Genomic DNA, 16,056 nt, shown 5'->3' on the forward strand with positions numbered 1-16,056 from the left:
GCTCTTCCTATGGCATGCAAGAAGGGTTGCCCTTCATTGCTTGAGGTTAAATGATCGCACTCAACTTTATGGTGTTGTCACTTATTCTCTATTCAAACTTGGCAAAGTGTGTGGCTAGTCATTGATTCAAGGCACAGGAATCTTGAGGGCCAAGGTGCAGTGAGATCAAGGTTCTATCTTCCAAGAAATCTCAAGGATTTTTAGAGGTAGTTCACTTATTGGCTTGACATGGGGTTCAAGGATTCCAACTCCAATCCCTAGGGTAGAGAGCAATGGGTGTGATTGTTCGTGATTTGACTAGAACATGTGTTGTTAATTAGCATTGTGTGCCCTAACACATGTGCCTAATGTATGATTAACATTGCACATGTGACTAGGGTGCAAGTGTGCTATGTAGAGTAGCATGCTATGTTCGTGGAAACCTACTATGACATAGTTTGGAACCTAGGGTTTAACACGTGGCATATAGTTACCTAGTGAGTGTGTGTGTGTGTGTGTTGGACAACCACAAGTGAGTAAGCTGCAATGTGTGTGGTCTGATGGAGTTGTGGCCCTAGTACATGTGCTTTGTAGCCTATTGTGGAGTCGTATGTGCTAACCAAGGGTGTCTTAAGTCTCAAATGCAAGTACAATGCATGATTGTGTAATTCATGTGTTGGGTCCAAACACATCTAACTACTAACACTCCGATGCATCTATGTATCTTATGCACAGGCTTGATATTTTATGCATGGAATAGCTACCTTATAATGCAGTCAAATGCCTCATCTTGTGTAAGCAATGTGGAAAATCAGAGTGCAAGCCAACATTGAAGCGTGTGCACAAGAGGGAGAGGAGGCACAAAGTACAAGAACATGTCTTGAATATAAAGTTGCTTATGAGTACTAGGATCACCTCACTCTCTCAATTGATGTAGACCCATGGGCTATTTATATAGCCCCAACTGGCTAGGGTTAGGGTTTTCCCTTCCCCTTAAGACCATTCACACCTGCTTGCCCTTATTCACTCTTGCACAAGGAGAGTTCATATGCCTATGCTCTCAACACCCCCTCTCAATGTCAAGTGGCATTGGAATACAAAGCATAAGAGAATGCCCCCCCGAGCTGATCAACATGATGAATCAAGGATTCATCTAAGTGTAACATGATTATTGCTTAAGTAGATTGATCATCCTCCACATCGGAAGGATTTGTAGAATCATAGCTCTAGTCCCTTGAAGGAGAGGCCAATAACCTCTCTCCATCATTTTGTACTTAATGAATACTTGCCAAGGGTGAAAGTCTTTGCCATCAAATATGAATTTGAGGATGAAGGTCGCCATAGGAAGGTCTTACTACTTGCTTAGTGCAAGTAGCATTGTCTAATCCTTTACAAAGGGCCACTAATGCAAGAACAAAAATAATGTATATTTTACAATTAAAACTTCAAGGATGAGAATGGTTGAAAATCATACATATGGAGTATTTCAAAATAGGACTTAGGTGATCCTTGCCTTTGACCAACCCTTTTGTTATGTTTGATTATTTTCCTTGGCTTTAGTGAAGTGAACTTAGATTTCACTTTTGGCTCCTCCTGATAATATGGCCTATTAGAAGAGTTGGTGGAACAAGGTTGATCAATCAACTCTATGCTATGTGATGAATAAGAGGAGAGTACAATAGTATTCATTTCTTTGATTTACTAGCAGCAAATAGTAAGAAACACCAGCTAAATATATTAGTAGTGCTAAGAAGCACTTGTACCAACTTCCATTCTTCTATTCATAATGAAGGTTGATCTTCCCACGAGCTTAGGAGTGCCCATGAGATGAGAAAAAACTTTGCATTTGAGCTCCATAGAGCAATAACAGATCTTGACAAAGATTTTTTAGTGATTAGAATAACTGTTGATAATGCCTAGATTGAAAAAAATGAGAATAGGAAAGCTTAAAGCTTCCTGGCTATGGCTGCCAGGAAACCCACAGTTAGGGTTTTGCTAATTATGGGCAATAGAGAGGGACTTTCTCTGAACCCTCTTAGATGTAGATGGTCCTCTTGGGGGGCTATGAAAGCCCCATAATAGTTGGAGTGATTGCGCACAAAGTGTCAGCGAAATTTGCACCAGTTTTGGGAGAAAATGCAATGCTGCCCTCCACATCGCCCAATCTTCGCATTTGATGCGCCATGCTAGAGCACCTTGAGATGGAGATGAAGTTTCCAAAAGAAATCATGAGCTAATATTACCTCCTTTGCACACACCAACTCCTCCAAGGTTAGGGGGTTAAGCTATGACTATGGAGGTCAAGAGATAAGATGAAGAAGATGAAGGCTCATGTGCACTTAATGAAGTAATGAGGCTGAGGGAAGCTAAGGATTAGAGGTGGCTATGATACCATGTGGAAAATCAGAGTGCAAGCTAACATTGAAGTGTGTGCACAAGAGGGAGAGGATGCACAAAGTACAAGAACATGTCTTGCTTATAAAGTTGCTTATGAGTACAACTAGGGTCATCTCACTCTCTCAGTTGATGTAGACCCATGGGCTGTTTATATAGCCCCAACTAGCTAGGGTTAGGGTTTCCCCTTCCCCTTAGGACCATTCACACGTGCTTGCCCTTATCCACTCTTGCATAAGGAGAGTTCATATGCCTATACTCTCAACACACAATGAGTAAACCTAGTGCAAACTAACCTAAAAAGCATGTTCATAAGGGCATTGATTATTGTGCACAAGTGCCAAATGTTAGGTGTTTGAGTGTACAAGATGTGACCATGTATGTATCGAAATGTGCACCATGACACTATGTCATGGTGCACCAATTCATATGCCTATGAGTCCTCAATCATATGTGTTGAAGATCATCATTTTCATGAGGTTGCTTTCTACGTGCTTGGGCCAATACTGTGGTGTCTTAATAGTTCATCATTATTCGTGTTAGAGGGATAATGACCTCATCACTGTAGGTGGTCCTCTCTTATGCATTATTTAGGTGCATTCTCAAGGGATGATGGCCTTAGATAGTTCTCCTTTGATGTAAATAGTTAATAGAAACATTTGTTCTCTTTTACTACGAGACTTGTTGAGTGTACATGAGTGATTCCACTAGTGGGTGATTCTATAATATACAGGTTGACTACTAGTGTTAGTATCCATATGTGCGTAAGAGTTCCTTTCATACTCCTTTATAGCGAGAATTCATGTGGAGCATCCTTGGTCTATGGATTTACTTTGTGGCTAGTTGATTTCTATATATTGTGATTGATTTTAGTATGTCAAAAAATTTATGTTACTAATGATTCTAATGATAATGTTGACATATATTGAAGGATTATTTTAGTACTTTGGCTAACTATATTTCAATACATTGGATTATTATTATTTTGGTGGTAGCACCCTCATATTATTTATTATGGCATATCAACTTATTCTTATACATTAATTTATTTGTTTTACTTTGGCCCATTTACCATTTTGATTATCTCATTTGTAGAAAAATAATACATTAGTTAGATGCTTCATATGGTGTAAGGTCTACAAGCTCATGCTGCTTATCTTAGTGTACCATAAAAACATGATCTATTTTTGTGATGACTACTTTTGGGCATGAGCCTTTTCAATACATAGAATATGTGCAACAATCTCAATGCATGGGGGAGATTGTGTAATATCTTGTGATTCTCTTTTACTCTTTTGTCCCATTTAGTCTATTTAATGTGTGTGTACATACATGTATATATATATATGTATACATATATGTATACATATATATATATATATGTATACATATATATATATATATAGAGAGAGAGAGAGAGAGAGAGAGAGAGAGAGGATCCTCTTAGTTGATAATTGTGAGAATTGGAATAGTTATTCTTGTTATTGTGGGGGTTGGTTCTTATGGGAATAAGCCAATGTTTATGCAAAACATTTTTCTATGTTGATACAAAAACCTCAAACCTTTTAATAATTCATAAAGTTTTTTTAGATTATGAAACTTGTTTGATGTATTAGAATTAAAACGACCCTTTAAAAACCTTCTCTTCTAAGTTTCTTTTCTTTTCCAAAGTTGACAATTTACTAGCCACTAAGCTTTTAGAAGTTTGGAATGAAAGTTTGAACCATACTTTTTTAATGCCATTCTATCTCTTATAGATTACTTTGGACTTGTTTTCACCAAGCCATGATTTGGAATTCGGTTGGGAACCCTTGGTCGAATCCACAAGATTGCATGGCTATAGGCTTGCAATCCGGTTGTGAACTAAGAAACAAGACAAGCAATGGAAGAGGGCATGGACAAGGGGGTTTCTATTGAAACATGACTCCAAGTAGTGCAATAAATCTTTATTCTTTGTGCATTGTCTACCACATGGCAATTGGTCACAAAAAAAGGATAATTTTTACTTTTTCTTATTCTCTCAAAAATTCAAACTTTTAAAATAATGATTAACTTGAAAATTTAGGTCTTTTCCAAAAAAAAACCCAGATAGTTGTAAGTTGACCAAAATAAAGTGTAGGTTGTGATTTAGGGTAAAGGGGCCTATAAAGTGATGGCCCCCAAAAGCAACACATGCCCCATCCCAATTTAGTGACAATTTTACAAAAAAGATACATATTTTTTTAGCCCTCAATATTATGATACAAATATTTTAATATTATATATAAGTTTAATGTGAGTTAAACAATTAGGCCATGTAAATTTTCTTATATTTTGGATTTTATAAAACCCTAAAACAATGCATCTTCGAGTGTCACTTTATTGGCCCCTCATTGTCACTCTTTGTGAACCTTCCATTTATAATTAGGGCTATTTGACAAGACCATCAAAATAACCACAAAGTTTTATTTTGAGCTCTAGATGAAATATGTAATTAAATTATTCAAAAATATTTATGTAACTTAACTTAAAAAAATACAATGGAGGATTGTTAGATGACACTCTATTGGCCCGTTAACCTTGCAAAAATATTTATGTAACTTAAAGTTAAAAAAAGATGTAGCGAGGATTGTTAGATGGCACTCTATTGGTCCCTTACCTTGCAAATGGATTTGTTCAAATCGATCCCGGTTTGGCACCAGGCCCTTGGTTTGGCGTCACACGTCATATCCGAACCAACCTCCAGTACCGAGTCGTTTTTAGCGGCCAGAGGCACATTTACAAAAGATGAGTCGAGGTCGGCTGCGGAGTTCCGCAGGTAACCCCTCTCCCTACAGCCCAATTGAAGATGCATCTTGGGCGTCTTTCTTCTTCTTCTTCTTCTCCTCCTCCTCTTTCGACGATACTAGACATGAGCAGCTCAAGGCCTGCGTTCATTTAGGCAGCAATCTTCATTCGAGAAGCCTCCAATGGTTCTGTGCAGCAGCAGCTTCCATGAGTACATTCATTTAGTCAGAAATCCTCATTCATCGGAATGCTGTATGCAGCATTTGAAGAGCGAACTAATGTTTCGAGAAGCCTCCAATTGTTTTGTGCAGTAGGAGAAGCAGCTTTAAAGACTACTTAGCTGACCATCGATATGAATGGACTTGTAGACGGGAAACGACACCTGAAGCATTAGGAAAGAGAGAGCATTATACCGGTTCTGTGCTTGCAAGAGAAAAGCTTAAGAAGTTGAACTGTTGCCTGGATGGGAAGACTGGTTTTGTGGTGTGCTGAAGAAGCGTTTTGGGTCTACTGCAGCAACAAACAGTTATGATACAGTAGGAGGCCGATTTGGGTGCAGGCATGCACAGCGGGAGAGTGGACAATAGAATTCATTCTCGACTTGCTTGATGGGTGTTCGAACCTACTAGTGCTGGACGGTGCTGAGATTGTGTTTTGTGAGACTGGAGGTTTTGAAGGTTTGTGTTCTGGGACCGTTGAAGTCTGAGCAGCAGTCTGTCCTGGGTAGGGCAGCAAGCAGAGTTTGGGAGTGTATATATGCAAGCGTATGCTGGCTGGAGTGCGGCAAGGATTTGGTGTTGGCAGCCTTTACTTTGCAAACAAAAGAATTGTTCTCGTATCTTCGAGTTGGAGGGTTTTCCCTGTATATTTTCTCTTTTGAGTAGTATGTTTTCGGAGACTAGTATCTTCTAGTTTGTGTTAAAACTGAATTGTTGACCAGGTAAAGAGGCAAAATGGCAAATATGAATTTGGAATTCCAAATGCTGCATCTTGTACGATAGCTCTACGTTGGCTTTAACCCAACACCCATGAAGATATACTAAGGTTTGTGCCTTTTGATGAACTAGGAGAAGAGTTATGGACATATATTGAAGGGAGTCATGAGAAGATCTACAAGAAAAGTCATGTCTACTTCTATATCCATCTTGCATTTGTGCTTCTAATTCCTTCTCTTTCTCTACACCCCCTATCACCATCTTAGGTGAATGCCACTTTACCCCTTGGTACTGTCAGAGTGAAGCAATGCAGGAGCGAATGACCATGACAAAGAGTGAATAGAGAGAGAAGAGAGAGAGAGAGAAAGAGATAGTGAAACACATAATATCTGCAGTGAAGAATGCTGTATAAGGATGTAGAATTATACACGGGTGCAGAGAAAATATTTGCGTATGTCTCCACCTTGAGGACCTCGATCTCCGTTAGCCCGAGTGCAGTCTTTGTCAACAACAGGCTGAAATCTGTCAGACACAAGTATAGAACAATGTGTTGGAGAGTTGCTATATATAGCAGAAAAGAAGAATCAAATAATGACCAGGCTGGCTGCATTAAATGCAGTCTATCGGTGCAAAAACTATCGGACTTGTACTGGCCGAATGCGCCTGACTGATTGTAGACTACTACGTGGCATCTGACTTGGCAGCGATGATGTGGTTGCTGACGTGGCACTTGCATGTCTGCTACTCTGACCTCAACCTGCTCTATATACTGTAACACTCTCGAATGGTTGCTTGGTTGGAAAATACATATGTACACAACCTAACTGAAGAAAATGTCTATCTAGGGGATGACAATCTCTAACACCCCCTCTCAGATCTTGGACACAGGACATAAGGTTGAGGGATCTGACATGTCTTCGAAGAAGAGCCTAGGGAAGCACCTTTGTGAACAAATTTGCAAGATTGTCCTCCGTCTTGCAGTACTCCACATCTATAGTCTCACCTTGAAGCTTCTCCTTGATGAAGTGGTACTGGATCTCTATGTGCTTTGTCCATGCATGGAAAATAGGATTTCGTGCCAAGAGAATGCAACTCTCATTGTCGCACCGTAGAAGAGTAGGACGAGGTTGGGGGCAGCCAAGTTCCTTCCACAATCTTCGAAGCTATACAACCTCACATGTGGTGGAAGACGCGGTGTGATACTCTGCCTCAGTAGAAGATTGGGCTATCATGGATTGCTTCTTGCTACTCCAAGAGATAACACCTGCACACAAGATAAAGTAATAGCTTGTAGTAGACCATCGGTGGTTCACATTGCCAGCCCAATTTGAATCGCTCCAACCTGCAAGAATAAGAGCTGAAGCACCTGTGCTTGCTAGATAATGAATCCCTAAGTCCGAGATTCCCATCAGATACCGTAGTATCCTCTGAGCAGCTAGCCAATGCTCCTGCTAAGGTGTACTCATGAACCCAGCCAAAAGACTGACAACAAAACATAGATTAACCCGTGTGTTGAGAAGCCAAATCAATGATCCAATCAGTTGACGGTAGCGGGTAGCATTTGCCAAAGGAGAATTTGCATGGAAAGTGGCCTTTCAATTCGGATCCATAAGAGTAGAAATGGACTGATAATCCTCCATCTCAAAAGTCACCAAGAGCTTCTATATATATCTTTGTTGAGAGATAAAAATCTCCCTCTGAGATTGATAAATCTTGTGGCCTAAAAAGAAATGGAGAAGTCCTAAATCTGTCATCTCGAACTTCTGATGTAGGGCTGCCTTCGTTTCTTCGACCTTCTGCGTATGATCACTTGCAACAATCAAGTCATCAATATACAAAACAAACAACACACGACCATCCTCGGAAGTGTGCATATAAAGCTGCGGATCGGCCCTAGAGCGCTGATATCCCAACTTGGCATAGAGAAACGAATCAATCTTCTCGCTTCAAGCGTGTGGAGCCTGCTTCAGGCCATACAAGGCCTTCTTCAACTTGTAAACCTGCCCATCTGAGGAACCAAAGCCAGGAGGTTGCTCTACATAGATCTCCTCCTTCGAATTACCATTCAAGAAGGTTGACTTCACATCCAATTGAAAAACATGCTATCTTCTATGACCAGCCAAGGCAAGAACAACATGAATAGTCACCATGCGAGTGTTGAGAAACCCTTTATCCTTTACCTGTAGTTTGCGTTTTAGTGCTTTTTGTATTTTGCGTTTAGGGTTTGTAGCCCCAAAAAGGGGCACCACCCTAGATTGACTGTGCCTATTTATAGGCCACTCTCTGACTCATTCTTTATGACTGATTCATTCGGTCCGTTACCTCTTCTCTCCAGCCTTTTCATTGCCCTCACAACCCTTTAGGAGAACATTGTGGTTCGTGGTTCGTAGCTGACTTCATCATCTTTCTTGTGCTATGGCACCCTTGTTCCCTTGTATCACATTCACTCCATGATTCAGATCTTCATCATTTCATTTATCAGAGTTTCTTCTCTCTTCTCTTCTCTTCTCTTCTCTTCTCCATATTTGCAGAGTTTACTCTGTGTTTCTTCCCACAAACCTTATTGTTTTGCTGGTATGCCATCTTTTGACAGTAAGCTGTAGGGGCAAAAGTATTATGGAAGTCAACACTTGGGCGCTATGCAAAACCTTTAGCAACAAGGCGAGCCTTGTGCTTGTTCAAAGAGCCATCACTATGGTACTTGGTCTTGAAGACCCATTGTGAAGAAAACTGCTAGGGTTGCACTGAGGATACACAGAGTGTACGACCATGAGAGAAACACAAAAAGACAGACGTAGACATAGAGGGCAAAACTCAAATCCTAAACACAAAACTCAAAAAACTCAAACCCTAAACGCAAAACTTAAAACTCAAACATAGAAACTCAAATACAAACAGAAGAAGGGAGAGAGAGAACGCAACTTTGAAGTGAATGAATGCTGTAAATGAATGTAAGAGTGTACAGTGTGCTCAAGGACAGAGCAATCTCGAAGTGTGATATCCACCGGAGATGGATCCCAAGTCTGTGACCACTAGTCGGAGAGTAAAGAGAGAAGAAACTGCAAAACGCTGGTACCAAGGTTTGCCAGAGAGAGAGGCGACAGCTGCAGAGTGGCAAGATGACACTAGGCGGCTCAGAAGGATGCAAACGCAGACTGTAGGATGTCGCCTGATGTTGGAGATGACGGCAATGGTAGCTGAAGGCCAAACGCAGCCTGGGAGATCGCGCCTAACAGTGGGCAACAGCTGGAAGAAGGCGCCAGGGCACTATGAGGTTGGAGGGAGAGGTGGCAGCAGTCGCAAGGGTTGGACAACCACGTGGAGGTAGACTGATGGCTGAAATCTGCATTGGAGAGTGTGAAACCTGCACAGACAGAATGAGGCTGAATTGGGGCAGCCTGTCTATTTATAGATGTGGAAGGGTGTCCCAAAAATTAGGGTTTTTACTAAACTCTCTTGAATTGCTTTCCGTTTTAGGGTTTCCACTGAACTCTCTCGAACCGCTCCCCGTTTTAGGGTTTTACCCTAAAAGAACATTTTTTAGTGTGATTTGGGACTGTTTAAGAGGCTAATCAGCAAGTAATGCATATTTTAGCTCAACACCCCCTCTCAGGCCTAAAACTGAGCTGAAAGGTTAGGCCAACTATTGTGGTGTTTATTGATCCCAAGGTGTCCCACCCCAAAGCAGCTAGGGCATCGGACAAAGGGTGCACGTCGGCTGCCTAGTGGCCTTCCAAGACTATAGAGGCGATGGTTATCTTACCAAGGGAATCCAAGTAGCCACCCCAGAGAGTATAGGGCATCGAACAAAGGGTGCACGATGGTTGCCCAGTGACCTACCAAGCCCTACAAAGGTGGATGGAACCACATGGAACTTTTTTTATTATTAATAAGTGAGGTAAATTTTATGGGATGTGACCGATTGAGTAATAGTGACTCAGAAGACGGGAGTAGGGAGGGTACACCCAACACATCACAAAACAATATAAGCCAATCCATCCAATCAGGGTGCTGATGACGAGGGAACATAGGTGAGGTATCCGTGTGATGAAGGAGGATGGTGGTGTGGTGACATTTGCCACGTCGATGGAAACAGCCTAGGATCCACTCAAGTGGTGCTTTGCGTAAAGTATGCTACATGCTGAAGAATGCTCATGCAAGAGGTGCCACTGGGATAGTGTTTCTCATGGGAAAATTGTTCACTTGCCCAAGCGCCCTAGTACAAAGATGATGAAATCATGCAATGCAAAGGGTAAGGTATAACAAGGGGGAGAAGTCGATGTCGAAGACAAAGTGCTGAAGCCTGTAGAATACCAAGAAGGGTAGGAACCCCCTCTTGACCTGGATGTGGATGTCGAATAAGGAAAAAGAGCCTGATGTAGGTCTTCGTGTAGTGCCGAGAACCATAAGGAATGAAAGAAGATGAAGTGGAGGAAGTGGATGGAACGCCCCGCTAGAAGAGCAAGGTAGAAGTCACTGCCATGATAGCATCGAGAGAGATGCTGCATGATCCACCTCGAGAGGGAAAATCACCATTTTGGAAGAAGAGCAAGCACTCCTAGGATAATGAAACCATGAAAGGAACAGTGCATATCCCCATGTCTCGAGCCCAGGTAGGACCAAAGTGATCTACAAGTTAGCCCTACACTGAAAGACAAAACCGTGCAAAAGAGATGAGAATTTGCAAACACAGAGGTTAGTGATGAGATGCCCCAAAGCAAAACATAACATAAAGAAAATCTAACTCAAAGTAAATGCAATGATGTGGATGCGTGTGAGTAAATGCAGCGGAAGTCAAAAGAATGAAAAAGCTAAGGACAATGAATTCTATGGGCCCGACTCTAAGAGTGCGAAAAATGAATCCTAGACTAACCTAGGGTATCTGAAAGGACCTAGAGACATGCGAGTCTAAGAAGGTGGTCACCATCGCGTACATCCAGTAGCAGGGCTCTGCCAAGGGAATGCCTGACAAGGTGGGGAGGAAGGGGAGATAGATGCATGAAGTGCAACGGGATCAGAACCTGTAGACCAATCACCCAATCACTCAGGGGTAGTGAAAGAGATGGGTTGTTGAGACTGTACTCGAGCCACATGCCCAACAACAACAATGGGTGTTGAAGGAGCAGATGAAGCAAGAGCGGAAGGCATAGCTCCACTGGACTGTGCAGTGGTCTGCTAAGGCTTTTTAGGTGAAAGACCTTGGACCTTGGGGCGACACTCCTCGTCCATATGGCCTACTCTTTGGTATGTGTGCAAAACCGGTTTTTCTTAGGGAGTTGCTGCCAAATAGGTCTAGATTCTTCGGTTCCATCTGAGGAAGAGGAGTTACCCTTTGATTGGCTTACCTTCACATCTTGCAAGTTCTTGCCATTGGTGGTTTTCCCTCTCGAAGAAGAGGCAACCAACCCCCTCTGCTCTGAATAAGGCTGGGATGAGGATTTCTTTTGGACTTGATCATGCAACCTCGCGTAACGCAAGAACTGGCAGTCAAACTCGTAGAAGGTTGGCAATCAAGGTTGGGAGATGATGTGTTGAATGAAATTGAAGTACTTTTCAAGCAACTTATTCAAGAAGAATGTAACTGACTTTGGAGAGCCAGTAGTGGTGAACTTAGCAAGTAATTGCCTATATTCAGCCAGCTTGACTTTCAGATCATCCCCTTTCTTAATAGAGAACTCTTGAAGCTCAAAGTCGAGACTGATGCATCGAGTACGATCACAAGCCGCATAGCAGTCGAGGAGGTGACTCTTAACACTCTGATGCGAGCGTGAAGTGTTGCAAGTGAGAGTGAAACTGAGGAAGCAACCCCTGCATCAGCTCAACATTGGCTGTAGTATTGTGGGCTCTCCATTGACGGATGTAATCAGGGTGAGCTAGTCGAGGATCCGGCATAGGCTCTAGACCAATGATGAGGTCCCAAAGACCCTGAGACTCAAGCACTTGTTGCATGAAATTAGACCAAGTGGTGAAATTCGACACGTCAAAATGTGTCTTATCCGTGAAGGTATTCTTGGCTGTTGCAACAGAAGTGGTAGTGCTCGGAGATGGATAGTGTGAAAAAGTGTAGTGGGGGTAGGATTGGGGAGTGTACACTTGGGAATGGGCCCTAGAGTGCCCATTAGGCATGCGGATAGTGTGCAAGGTGGATCCATAGGTAGGGATGGGCTGACTAGGCATGGGCATGGTAGCCACATGAGGAATCCAAGGAGGTGGGATGGGAACAGGGAAACAGAAGATGGGAATCCTTGCGTAGGTGTAACCCAAGGAGAGTGTGAAGACGCACCATAAGCTGAGGAGGGAAATCCTTGTGTTTGAGTGGTCATGTGAGATGTGAAGTTGGGGATAGTGAGGGGGGTGCCCATCACAATCGACCCAGGAGTTATGGATGTGCTCCTTTGTTGAAAGATGAGAGGCACTGTGTTAAAGGGTGGCATTCTCCTTAATGAAGTACCATGGTGCAAAGAGATAGAGAATGGGGGAAAAAAGGAAAAGGTGCCAGGAGTGGAGATGGAAGATCCAACCCCTAGGGTGTGTGGTGCAGATGTGGATTGTAATCCAAGGTTTTGGAAAGATGATGAGAGGTGATTAAGGTGTGATATAGAAGAGGGTGGGATGGGAGGGAAGTGAGAAGTGTGTGTGATATGCTCAAATGAAATAGAAGCTGTAGATGTATCTGAATTCTATCTGCTTCATGAGTCCCCTCTATTGAAGTTCACATATGCAAAGCCATCCAAATCTTGTACCTCAAAAGAAGAAACATGCGAGGGTTTTGATTCATGCAACACAAAAGAATTGTACAAACCTGACATTGGACGTGGTTGAGATGTGTCAGAAGTGGAGCAGCGGTGGAAGCATAAACATGTGCTGAAATAAACTGCTGAAACACAAGACAAAAAGAAAAGAAAGAAAAGAACACGATACAGATGAGAACTCAGATGTATGCATGGGAAATGGAATCCATATATCTGAACACGAGACAGTCGCATACAACAGTGAGTCACTGGCTGCGTGGGCACTGGCACTGGCTCCTCTCTCCACAGAGTCTGCAGATGGTGAAGACGATGATGATGTGACTGACTGAGGAGGAGCCACTGAGTATATATAGGCTGAAAAAGTGGGGAGCAACAATGCTGGTCGGCCAGCATTAAAGCTGGCCGACTGGTGCATAAAATGTCCCACTGGCATAAAATGCCACACCAGAAAAATACCTAAAATACCTAATAAAAATGCCCAGCCCAGATCAAACTCAGACTCACACATGAGCTGACAAATACTCTGCTAACACCCTCTCTCAGATCATGAGTGATCTGATACAATACAATAGTACAATGAAAAGGGATCAGAAACTATACAACATAGAACCACCAAGTAGAACCATGGATACCCAAGCAGTGGGTGATCAAGCCACCACCAAGGTGCCTCGGAGAGAACCTGATGTCGATGTCGATCGTACCAAACACCTGAAAATAGAGAAGATCATAGCATGTCTCTGTGTCCATCACCAATGTCTCGCAGGAGCATACAAGACCATCTTGTCAAAAATGCCTCTGAACATAGGTGACCATGGATTCTCAGCCTTTGGCCAGACCACCAAAGTGTCTCCTCATGTGAGCTCCACACGAAAGCCTCCCACTCTCTGTCAGATAACCAGCTCAGCATGAACCTGGATGTCAATCCCAGCTCCAGGATTTGATTCCGCCAGACTGAAGTCGATGCGTCAGGGATGTCCCTCTCTGGAACGTGTGCACCTGTATAAAAATATAGATGAGGCGCGGCTGCCCCATCTGAACACCCGCTCACACTCCCTCTCTGGCACAAGAGAGTCGTGAGGGATGACCTCATCACCATCACTAGAAAGCAGCCGAGGAAGGGGCCACCAAGCCCTTCCCGCGATCCGAAGAAGAGGATCCCTTCCGCGCCTTGGACTTCACCTTGGTCGGAGGATCGGAGTCGGAGTCTGATGAAGGAGAGGACTCATCGGTAGAGTCAGCATCCCGCTTCGTCTTCTGCTCCTTCTTCCTGGAAGCCGCTAACTTCTTGCAGTCCTTCCGCAAATGTCCCTTCTTGCCACAGTGGTAACACTGGGCCTTCGACTTCTTCTTCCCGTTACCCCTCTCTGAAGCTACATAAGCCTCACCTCCATAATGTGCCGGAAGCCGCCCCTGTAATCTCAAGGATGCCTCATGCTCAAGAAGCATCGAGGTCATATGTGTAAAACTGACAGGAGTCGATGATGTCTGCGCCCGCAAAGCATTGGCCACTCCATCAAACTCCGGGGGGAGCTTGTAGAGAACCGTCCCGACAAGATGCACCTCGGGAAGAGCAGATTGCATGTGCCGAAGCTGGTCCTGTACCTGCGTAACACGAAGAAGAAAAGACTGAATAGTATCTTTCGGCTCAAACTTCATCTGCTGGAGCTGGCCATAAAGTGTGACGGCCCGCATGGTGGAAGGTGCCTCGTACATCTGCTGCAACTTCTGCCATACTTTAGGAGATGTCCTACAGGAGGTAACCGCCGGTAAGACCGCTTTAGAAATACACCGAAGCAACGCCGAGTAAGCACGGGCATCGTCCGAGTCCCATGTGAGCACCGCTTCCTCATGGTTGTCCTCATCAAAGTCTTCAGGAAGAGGAAAAGGACGGAGAGGTCGAGCAAGAGCTCCACAGACGATGTACCATAGCCGCTTCTGCACAAACCAAGCTTTCATGACAGCACTCCATGTGAGATAATCAGGTCCATGTAACTTATCATCAGTGGAAGTGCACGGAGGAGCCATATGGAGAGGATAAGAAGAGAAGTAGAGAAGAGATGGAATTTAGAGAGGAAACACAGCCAAAACACAAGCACAGACTACAGAAAATGAGAGTTCACATGCAATAGAACCCAAAATCTGATCAATAGAAGACAAAATCTGCTGCAAAAAGTCAAAAAATCAGTCAAAAACTGCTAAAAACAGCAAAAACGGCCTGAAGCAACAGCCACCCAGCCACGAGAGATGCGGAATCAGCAAAACGCAGGCTGTAAACTGGAGAAAACAGGTAGTAAACTGTCACCAGCAGCTGCAGATGAAAAACGCAGGCAGCAGAGGGTGCGGAGGCAGCAGGCGATGGCAAAACTGCAAAAAACGCAGGCTGAAAACAGCCCCAAAACAGGTCGCCTGGCTGCGACAGCAGTCGTCTGATCAGCAGGGGTACAAAACAGTCCTGAAATCAGCAAGAAAACACAGCAGAAACACAAATCCTGAAAACTGATACCATGTCAGAAGTGGAGCAGCGGTGGAAGCATAAACATGTGCTGAAATAAACTGCTGAAACACAAGACAAAAAGAAAAGAAAGAAAAGAACACGATACAGATGAGAACTCAGATGTATGCATGGGAAATGGAATCCATATATCTGAACACGAGACAGTCGCATACAACAGTGAGTCACTGGCTGCGTGGGCACTGGCATTGGCTCCTCTCTCCACAGAGTCTGCAGATGGTGAAGATGATGATGATGTGACTGACTGAGGAGGAGCCACTGAGTATATATAGGCTGAAAAAGTGGGGAGCAACAATGCTGGTCGGCCAGCATTAAAGCTGGCCGATTGGTGCATAAAATGTCCCACTGGCATAAAATGCCACACCAGAAAAATACCTAAAATACCTAATAAAAATGCCCAGCCCAGATCAAACTCAGACTCACACATGAGCTGACAAATACTCTGCTAACAAGATGATGAAGATAGATCGCCAGACGTTTCGAATGCTGTATGTCCTCCATGATCGGAGAGGTGGCTAGCCTCACCAACCGGTGTGGATGTGGTAGCAAATTTGGTAGGAGGGGTGTAAACATCACCGTACTTGTTGTGATAGTGCTCCTCAAAGTCCTCTGTCATGTTAGTGAAATCTAGTGAAGGTAGAGTGTCGTCCTTCTCACCGAGTCCATAATGCTGTCTCAGGGCATCCAATGATGGAGAGGCCTAATAAGACATCATAGA

At 43.4% G+C, this 16,056-nt stretch overlaps 1 protein-coding gene across 10 annotated transcripts in view; it reads left to right on the forward strand.

Moving 5' to 3' along the window:
* Nucleotides 1-5,117: 5,117 nt before the first annotated feature.
* The window catches only part of LOC148017191 (uncharacterized), a 38,073-nt gene continuing 27,134 nt past the window's right edge, over nucleotides 5,118-16,056 (forward strand). The window contains exons 1-2 of one of the 10 annotated variants that reach the window (XM_087662552.1): nucleotides 5,185-6,001; nucleotides 6,080-6,183. The gene's annotated coding sequence lies outside the window, so the exon portion shown is untranslated. The other 9 variants (XM_087662546.1, XM_087662544.1, XM_087662553.1 and 6 more) reach the window with 9 other exon arrangements.

The sequence above is a fragment of the Lygodium microphyllum genome, chromosome 22, assembly GCF_053477565.2.
Source record: "Lygodium microphyllum isolate KBCC chromosome 22, Lygodium_microphyllum_v1.1.10, whole genome shotgun sequence".
Lineage (NCBI taxonomy): Eukaryota > Viridiplantae > Streptophyta > Polypodiopsida > Schizaeales > Lygodiaceae > Lygodium > Lygodium microphyllum.